General features: G+C 34.2%; 1 protein-coding gene across 1 annotated transcript in view; it reads right to left on the bottom strand.

Annotated features, from left to right (window-relative positions):
* Window positions 1-10747: 10747 nt before the first annotated feature.
* Window positions 10748-10913, bottom strand: part of LOC131144205 (OPA3-like protein) — a 60700-nt gene continuing 60534 nt past the window's right edge. Inside the window, exon 4 of the mRNA XM_058092680.1 lies at window positions 10748-10913. This exon is cut by the window's right edge and continues 202 nt beyond it. The gene's annotated coding sequence lies outside the window, so the exon portion shown is untranslated.

Here is a 10913-nt window from a genome sequence, read left to right on the forward strand (position 1 = left end):
GATTTGGAGAGAGCTATTATCCAATGCCAAATAAAGAGAGAAAAATTTAAAGGACACTAAAACTTGTGTAAATAAAAAGGGTTTTGCTATCTAATTAAAAATTGTAGAGCGCTTGTAACTACATGTGTTATGTGTTTTTTTTTTTTTTTTTATTATATAGGAACTCTAGCCACCAACGAATCCTTTGGACCCCCTGGTGCAACACTAAACTTTCGGATCAGCGTCCTCCACCCCCAAGTCTCGCTGATCAAGATAAAGTCTGGATGCGAACACGGCTTCTGTGCATCAGTTGGACGTTCGGTCAACCCGACCCTCGGGACACATCTCCGTTACCATACACGGTCCCCACTAGCTCACAGAGAACTCTAACCATCCACGGTCTCCGCTATCTTATAGAGCAAACTCTCACCATCCACGTTCCCCACTAGCTCACAAAGTAAACTCTCACCATCCACAGGTATCGCTGGTTCCGTGAGTGTATCTACCTGAAATAAAACCCCTGATACTCCCTCTTACTTGTTGATATCTTTCTACTGCACCATGTCGTGGGGGCATGTGTTTATTATATTATACTATAATCTGCATTTAGGAGCATAAATTTTAGAATTCAGATTCGAATTTAAGTAGATTTGAAAAAAATTTAATACAAGTTTATATTACAACTTATTTAAATCTAATGTAAATTCAAATTCAATGACTCTCCAAACTTCAACTACTAAAAGCACAAAACTTTTTTCTTAGTTATTCATTGTGACAAAATTTGTCATACCTATTTTACCTTTATTATTTATGAGGTTTTCAATTTTAATTAAAAATACATCATTTATTATTAAAACCTTCCTCTCCTCCAAAAAATTATTTTTCCAACCTTTTCATTTCTTGCCTTTTCCTTTTCTCCAAATGATTCTTCTCCCATTCTTTTCATCTCCCCACATATCCTCTCTCTCTCTCTCTCTCTCTCTCTCTCTCTCTCTCTCTCTCTCTCTCTCTCTCTCTCTCTTCTTCTTTATTTTTGCCTTCTCCCTCCACTTATATATATCCTAAATAATAATGAAGAAAGGGTAATGGGAAGTAGAACCAAAATATTTCAAAAGACAAAAAGATTAGGCACTGATGTGAGCGAATTGTTGAAGATCAAAGGAAGTCATCACAATAATTTTAGCTAATTCAGTGATTGTCACTCTTTGAATAGGAGAAATTATTAGGTACATTAGGTGTATACATTAAGATTAATATAATTTCATCATGTATACAAAAAATAATAATTGTGTAGTTTAATTAAAATATAGATATGGTGAATTCATGTTGGTCCTGATATATACACATGGTATACCTAATATTTTATCCTCGGACTGGAGGTAGGGTTCAAGAATTGAGCTCTTAACATGCAACATCCTAATTTTGAAAAACTATAAAACCTTGTCAATATTACTTATGCTTGAATTTCAATTAAATAATCACCATGCATATAATGATGATGGTCTAAAAATAGACATGTTTGATTAAATGATAATGCGAATTTTTTTTAGTTATGCCCTAGATTTATGGAATTAAGCATATGATTTAAGTATTGCAATGTAATGATTTGAAGTTTTTTTTTTCTACACAATTTTTTTTTAAAAAAATTTAACATAGATTTCTCACCTTCATTAAAAAACAAAACTATTAATATAGAGAACTTTTGTCATTTATTTTTAGATTTATGTATTAAATAAAATGAGAGTGGTTAAAAATTGTTAAAAGGATAGATTTCACAACTATTAATGTAGATTTTTTGCCTTAGTAGAAACTTTTAAAAAAATTCACCTAACTCATTTTATAGTTAATGAAATTTTAATGCGAGGAGAAATTTTACTTAGATTTTTTATATATTTGTAAATCTAATATGTGATTCAATTTTCAATATAGTTATAAAAATTAATATTATTAAATAAAATTTTAACTCAAATAAATTTATTCATGTACAATGCATGTGCACTAACTAGTATTTGAATTGTGTGTTTATTTGTTTATAATTACTTACATATATATATATATATATATATATATATAGTAAATTTCATATTTGGAAGAACAATTATTATTCCATTTTTAAAACATGATATAATAATTAATTGAAAATATTATGCAATCTCCAATTATGGTTTAACACAAAGTAATGAGTCACTCTATAATTTTAATTATAAAAAGTGACCTCCCCACCCCCACCCCATTCCATTATTATTAAACAGGCTAAATATGTAACTTATGCCTATCATTTTGATTAATTATGAGATGTGTTCTTTCACTCATTATTATTATTATTATTATTATTATTATTATTATTATTATTATTATTTGTTAAGCCACAAGGTTTTTCGTAATAAATTTAATCAGCATATTATTATTGTTATTTTAAATTCCAAAATGCTTAGAAATAATTATTTTTCATCCAAACATTACCCTAATTAATTAGTAAGAAATAAAGACAATAAGGCTCCGTTTGGAACTCTAAAAATATTAAGGAAAAGAAAGAAAAATATAAAAGAATTTACGTTTTAATCTTTGATTATAAGGAAAGTTAGAAAGAAAATTATAAAAAAAAAACATATCAAATTTATGAATAAAGTTTTAATTTTACCCATCACTAATATTTAGTTTTTCTTAATTTTTAGTTACATTAAAATAATTTTTCATATTTGGTAGTATTTTATAGAGAATGAAAATATATTAAAAAAAAAATGAGTTTATTCTTTATTTTCGTTTCATTTCCTTTTTTCAAGCAAAACCCTTTATCCAAACGAACCCTAAATCAAATGGTTAACAATCCATTTTTACTTTTTTCACAGCCCACGAGTATACATAATTCTATATAATATGAAAGGATTGGAGAATATATATATATATATATAGGATGAGAAGCGAAGCGTAGAGAAGGTATAACTTGAGAACGGTTTAGATGTGTACTTGAGAATGTGATTGTGATATTTAATGTTAAGGAATATTACTAGACATAATATTCTTATACATATTCAATGCCTCCTCTTTGACTACCATATATATATTATTTCACATAATGTTTTAGTAGACTGCTTCAAAAAGATTTCTAACCTCAATATATAATTTCATTGCTTTAATTAAGAATGTGATTAGTGGGATTAGTGACTAGAAATTTTTCAAAATTTTTCATTATTTTAAAATTTTTAATTTTATTTATTCATTTTTGGCTTTGGAAATCTATGTTAAGCTAAAAATTTAATGAGAAAAATTCAAACCCACTACATTTAAGATTAGATAAAGAATGACTTGAGAGATGGACTTGTTCCCATTGTGCAACCTAAACTCAAAACCTTCAACGAAAAATCAATTTTCAATACCATCACTTTAATTTGATACGTAATAGAATAGAATGGAGTTGGCATTTTATTTATAAATCATTCCATTATAGCATTTAAAACATTACAGACATATATCTAGGGGTAGAACGACAACTTATAATTTATTCTGCTCTGTTCTCACAAACCAAGTTAATTTATAAAAAATCATCACAATTATAAGCCTTGTGAGCTACCATAGTTTCCAAATTTAAGGCATGATTTGTTATCGCTCAACATTCACATTAGTCATTAGGAACTTGCCTAAACCACAAAAGCAAATTTTCCATTTAATTAAAAACAAAATTAGGAGACATTCTTTACTTTAAGAAAATCTAATTTAAAAACCTCGATGTAAAGTCATTATTGATATGGGAACACATTTTTTTATCTTTCCTAAAATGTTCCATACTTCCATGTTAGCAAGATTGAATCTCTTATTATGATATTTTATAGAACCAACCTTGTCAAATAGTTAATCCATAACTACTATTCTTGCTATCCTTTCCAAACATCTCAATTATTAAAATTTGAAACTTTCATATTTAAGTTCTTTAAGTTTGGATCATTAGAAAGGATGAGAAAGGGTATGAAATAAGAAGTGGACAGTCCTGTTATCTAACATAACTACAGTGAGCCTCCAATGAAAAAACCCCATACCCTCAACTCCCACAAATTGGGAGAAAAAAAAAAAAAAACTATTATTACTGCCACCAACTTCCTTCTTAGGGCACTAAAATGGGACCTATCAAGCATGCAAGCTAAAAAAGGGATGGGCTCTGTTCTGATCACAAAGTCATCCTTGACAGCGACTCGCACAAAACAAGCTCTTTTGTGGGGAGAGTACTTTTTGAGCCGGCCAAGGAAAGCATAAAGGGCAACTTCCACTATCAGCAGCAGGCAGCAAGATGCCTATCTTGGTGCCCAGTTGCGATAGAAAAGCACGGCAGAGCATAATCACTATTTAAGACAAGGGCATCTTTTTCATGGTAGTCGACAGATGCCAAAATTAAATGCAAACCAGATAGGCTATCTATCTAATAGCAATTACCATCCAGTCTGGATACAAGAAATTTTTTTCTGTCCACATTTTTTGATGAGGAAATGAGAACATAATACCAAAAAGGACGCATATTGGTGACTGCCTGACTGGTCTCAAATGTGGCCACTCTTTATTTAGGGAATAAAGGTGAAGCACACTCACTAGGCTTATCAAACGGACAATAAACTACGAAAATAAAGAGCTCACAAAACAGAGCAATTAAAACAGAGACTAAATGCAGAATCTCTCTCTCTCTCTCTCTCTCTCTCATGCGCATTCAACAAGGTGGCATGTGAGGCACAAACTCAGGTGGTAAGGACGGAAGCCAGATAGCCTTGAAAGAGAGATACATCTAGGGTTCGAACCCTACCAGTTGAGTGCATATCCGCGATTTACATCCTACGCCAGTGGAGGGCACTATTGGCGTAGGTGGGGTTTAGTGCCACACCGAGAGGGTCCAATTGGGCTCATCGGTGGCAGGAGTCCCTCATTACCAAAAAACAGGTGGCATGTGGTACCATGATACAAAGTGATGCTAAAATCAGAACCAAAAAAGGATTTGAAAAGAAGAACTCTAAAATGCAACAAAAATGACTATTGACAATTACAACGGTTAGGTCAGCTGTATGACTAATCAGAAATTGGCCAAAACATGAAGAATTATGTTTCTGATCACATCTTTTATTGGGGAAAAAACTAAGCTAGTCAAATGTAATAATCACAGCCATAAATACACTCTGTCAGAAGTTTTCATACTTGCCATCACCATTAAGACTATAAGTCAATGTTTGGTTTGCTGAAATACAATGAATTGAGAATATAATGAAATAAAAATATATGGAAAATATGTGAAATTATGAACAACAGTTCTATTATGTTCTGTTCTTACCAAACCAACCATAAATGCATATTACCTAGTATAAAGTATGTGCAACAAAATTTTAAATTACTCTTTTGCCTTGTACCAACTTAGGCATCCTAGAGCTGCCATCAAAGAACTCTCCAACCAATTTTGCTTTACACATTAATTGCATTTAAAGACCCACCATCTTATAATTCAAGTTCACCGAACTATCTGAACTACTAAAAATTGGCAATGTCTATAAGAAAATAGAACAAAAGTCATGAAAATTCTACAGGGTGCAGCAATAGTAGGCAAAGGAACACCTCCACCTAGGAGGGTTGGCCCTTTAATAATGATCAACACTAAGATTCAACGGCATGTGTTCCATACCTCAAGATCATGTCCTTGATCGTATGAATTAGATGGCCCTCTCATAAATGAATTTCCATACACAATAAACACAAACCATGCATTCAGGGGGGGAAAAGCAGTGCTCAAAATCAGTTAAATCTTGTGCCGCAAGGTTACAACCATCTGAGTTTGGGATGGATAAAAGCCAAAAATTTACAAACTGTAGGTCTTGTCAAATTCACATTCCTGAGCAAGACAAAAGAAAAGGCCAGGACAATAGTTAAGACAAAGATGTCTGATCCTATTCAGGTTTAACAGAGCAACACAGGGTGATATGAGATGTCCTCTCAAGCCCATTATTCCGAATGAGGATAACCACTAGACACAAAAGTGTACCAAGGAAAATGGCGTCATAAGTTGAGTTGATTCATCAGACTGGACACAGTCAAGGCTTGGAAAAGAAGAAATCCAAAGATAGAGAAGGATGAGCAGCCAAAAACTAGACAAACAATAATAACAGCCACCAACAATAACTTTCTTTTACCAAAAAATCCTAAATAATCTACCCCAAAAAATTTTAGGCAACTGCAGATAGAGAGCTTAAAGGCACCAAAATATCCAATAGATAAAGATCATCAAGAAGCTCCACAAAATCTCGAACTGTATCATGTGCAAGCTTTTAATTGAACTGAAGGATTCAACTTTAACACAGCTCCTAGGTTTGAAACCTTAGTGAGTAATTCTGACTAAATTTAAGCCTGAATTCCACTCTGATGTTGGTTTACATAAATGAAGGCGGAATCACATTTTGAATGCCAATGCTAATCCCCCTATTCAGCAAAATGGCGATTCCACATCTTCTTGATAGAAATTATAAGTTCATTCCTAACACTCCTTTTCGAAAGACAAATATAACACTTAATAAATTCACAACACACGCACACACAAGATGACTGTCTCTTATTCATGCTACTACTGATGATGATGATAACCACCAATGGTTAATTTATAGAACCTTTAAGTTAAAGGTCTTAGGTTTTAAGACTAGAAGAGGATGGGAAGGGGTATGGAATGGGGATGGGCAGCCTCTTGTTATGTAGTCTGAGCCTATTAGAAAATGGTTTATGGATTATAGAAACCAACAGGATAAATGCAAATAGAGAGGAAATAAAAAGGCAACATAGCGGAGGCTAAGGAGTTGGTGGTACTTGGGAGGTCACCTCATCATCATTATATTTCTTTCTGTTTCAATCTACTTGAATTGTTCCATGATCTGCTCAGACTAGTACTGTGCAAAGGAGTTAGCCTCCATTCCCTCCTTTAGAAGCTCCAAATCAATGGCATTTTGTGAAGTCAAGTCGAGCCTCCCATGCTCCTAAAGCACCTAGAGTTGGCAAAACTTGAAGCCCTTGGGGAAAGCAATAGCAGAGTGGAGAGTGAGCTCTACAGTCATAAGTTTTCCTCCACGACTCCACAGCCTCCAACCTGGCTTTTTCTATTCCTTTTTTTCTCTTGGCTTTGCCTTTTCCTCAACCCCTTTAGTGTCACCTCCACCCTATGTAGCTTCTCACCAAGTGCACTCACCATAGTTGGACTCAGTTAAGTGAGTTCAAGCATCTTGTCATGGGCATTCTGCAACTTTTCCTTAAGCTCTTATTCTGTATATCTGGTCTAATAAATTCATCACCTCAGCATGAGCAATAAGGAATAACATAAAAACTTACCTCATCAAGTGATGAATAGCTTGGTTCATCAAGGCTTTGTTGCTTTCTTTTCCAAAAGTTTGATGTTCTTTGCTAGAGCAAGTCCTTCAAGGATAGCTATGGCATCATTTTCATTCACGACGATTAGGTTATTCATCTTAAGCTCCCAAGTTTGTAAGAAAGTTAATCCAATAGGGAACTATAGGCTATGGAATGATCATCACTAAAAAAATTGCACTTTTTTCAGATCGATTTCTCCAAATAACCAGAGTCAAGCTTTCTTTTCTTTGGGATAGTAAGAGGTGAAGTTATTTTGAATACATCCTTCTTGTTGGCCACAACTTCTAAGAATCCGTACACTCAGATAGTTACACCTTGATCAATACAATTTCTGAAACCTCAAAGCTTCAAGAGAGAGTGATCAAAAAGCACACTATCATGAATATAAAGGGGGTGGTTGTGTTAGTAAGGGTGATCAACTAGGTAAAGCACTTTGTTTTTGCCTCACAGAGGGCCTTACAAATGGCCTTGTCCAAAATGAATCTTAGTCAGTCCACTGAGAGCTTACACCCAATCTCTCTTCCTTCTAACAAAGAAAAACTTGCTTTTCTTTGATAGGGCCGTAGGTCTTAGGCAACGTGTTTTAATGCTTACATGTGCAAAAGCAATACCAATATAAACTTTAGGATTGTTCTTTCAAAGAAACAAGATATTGGTAGATGTTACCTTTCATGTACTTACTTCAATGCAAAGACAAGCAGATCCAAACACAATTTGCCAACCACTTAAAGCAAGCTCACAAAGGCTAGGTTATAGTGGCAAAGAATACTTGTGAGGAAGGGAAGTTTAAGGCCCGCCTTAAAGGCATCCTCACTCAGAGAGTCAAATCTTTCCCAAGTAGAAGGTACAAGCCCGACTAGAGGAAGAAGCAGGTGGAGAGTTGGATGGATATAATAAGCCTTCCTAAGTTTATCAAGCTCAGCTGAAGACCGAAAACACCTATGACATAATACTGAAGGGGTTCCAAAAAGACCCGTCTTAGAAGACAACCCCCAACCTCCATAGTAAGATCTAAGCATCTAAGTTCTCAACATGGATAGCTCTAAGAGGCACAAACTCCTTTCTAGCATGCAATCAGTGTAGAAATCTCCTTTGGATATCCTTTTTGTGCATCATACAAGAAGCTAAAATGAGAAGGCACTTCATAAATTACTTTGTTAATACTCAAAAAGATGTCACAACTTTTTTTCCACGACTAATTATGAATAAGGCAGAGATAATAAAGAATTGAAAAGAAAAGGATTAATAGTTAAGGAGAATGGATCAAGAAAATTATCTACAAGAGTGGGAAAAAGTTATGTTAAAAGGTGATGGTACAAAATTAAATTGCTCTGAGCTTCATAAGACTTGCAAAAGATCAATAGAATTGGAGGAGTTCTAAAAGAAAGTGAGTGAAAATGATGCCCTAAACCATGTTATTATCAGAGTAATGAATGGTTGGGATGAAATAGGAATCACCACAATCAATTTGCACATTTAAACCAACTAAGTATAGACATGCCTTAGGATATACAAGGATATCATGATGCGCCACCTGCTCATTAGTCTATTGAAGGTAAGTCATCCTATCATATCCACCTACTAACATCCCATCATATCCCATCTTCTAGCAACTGAGCAGAAGATACACTGATCAAGCATAGTAACTAGACACAAATTAGTGATATATTATGGCCAATTTCATGTATAAATATAAGAAAACATCCTAGCACCAAGGTAGGCACAAAAGACTCTAAATACTCATGCTTATTCCTTCGGTCATTACAAACTTATGCATCTGAGAATCATTGAAAGATGAAACCTTCTTTAGCATTCGTTTGGCCTGAATTCTATCATCTACTGTCAAACATGTAAACCAGGTTTTCCATAAACACATTGAGATTCTTCTAGGCAATAGAGAACCAAAACCAGTTATTCCACTCAAAATTATCACTTCTGCTCCTCACTGCCTCCCATGCCGTTTTTGTAGAGAAATTGCCGTCAGGGACAGGCTTCCAGATGAATATATCCTGACCACTTTTTCCAACCGACACATTATGTAAGATTTCCATTGTTCTGTCGGCCCCAACCAATTCCCTTAGTAAATCAGAGTTCCAATTGTTATTCAGCCAGCAATCCTTAATACACAGCTTCTTGTTCGAAATATCGTCAGTGCGCACAACTAACGGGTCTAATGTAAGCCACCTATCGAACCAAAAAGAAGAGTTCCCACCTCTAACTAAAATTTTAACATTATCAATAACTTCCGAAATGGAGGTCATCATTGATTTTCAGAACCGAGAGTCATTTGGCCTCCCCTTCCTTATTAATAAATGATCATTTCTGCAATATTTAGTCCTGAAAAAACCTGACCATAGATTGTTAGAAGTGAGTAGTCTGAAGGCAAATTTCATGAGAAGCGATTTTTGAACTTCTTTAAGATCTCTCAAACTCGTACACCCTTCCGAGGTAGGTTTACAAATTTTCTCCCAAGAGCGCCAATGAATCTTCCTTTTACCTTTTGGCAATGGTACGAACAATAGTGTGGAACTAAAAGCAATTCTGGAAGGAATTCGTTTATGCAAACGACTTCATTATTTTAATGTGATTATTGAAAGTGACTCGCAAATTGTTATTGATTGGCTTCGGAAAGGTAGATGTACCTTATGGTATCTTTGGGATTTTTGGGAGGACCTCGTGGCAGAGCTAGAAGGAGTGAACTTCATGGTGATCCATCAATATAGGGAAGACAATAGTGTGACTGATTTTCTCGCTAGAGAAGGAGAAATGGGAAACAATGTCATTTACGAAGAACAACATCTTTTACCACATTCTCTAAAAGGTATCCTTTGGATGGATAGGTTGGGTCTCACTTCTTTTCGTCATTAGTTCATCCTCTCGATTTTTGTTTGGTTGGTTTAGATTTTTCTATTTTAGTTTTTTTTTTTTTTTTGATAGGCTTGTTTAGATTTGTTTCTTATTTAGCTTTGTTTGGATTTGTAGCCCTATTTTGGTTGGTTGTTGGTATTGTTTTTGGGAGGCCTTTAATTTTTTTATCTGTAATCTCCCAATGTTTGTCTTGTAACCACGGTATTCCTCTGCCAAAAGTGAGGGTATATCAATAAATGATTAGGAGGTGCTGCCCTCCTTTAGTTAAAGAAAAAAAAAAAAAAAAGTTAGGCGTATTGGAAGGCTCATTGTCCTACAATTTGAGCTCATTATGTGAACTACTGGACAATCCCTTGCAATATCAACAATAAATATACAGACCTGCTAACTATATATCCAACACAATGAAAGCCCCCTATGCTGGCCAGGCAGTCCTCGTTCATCACATATGTTCCACCAATATAATAGAAGCTAAAAATGAATGCAATCATAAGGAATATCCTTCCTTTGGTATCATTAACACATGTTTTTAAACATTTATCTTCCATGAACTTTATTTCCTAGTGTTTCAATTTACAAATGTAAAATGCAAAGGTAGAAATACATTGGCAATGACAATATGAGCCCCAAAGAATGAAAAGGTGGTATCATTGTGGAGGCTGAAACTACAATAATCCAATGAATGTAATTAT

Source organism: Malania oleifera, chromosome 12 (assembly GCF_029873635.1).
Source record: "Malania oleifera isolate guangnan ecotype guangnan chromosome 12, ASM2987363v1, whole genome shotgun sequence".
Taxonomy (NCBI): Eukaryota; Viridiplantae; Streptophyta; class Magnoliopsida; order Santalales; family Ximeniaceae; genus Malania; species Malania oleifera.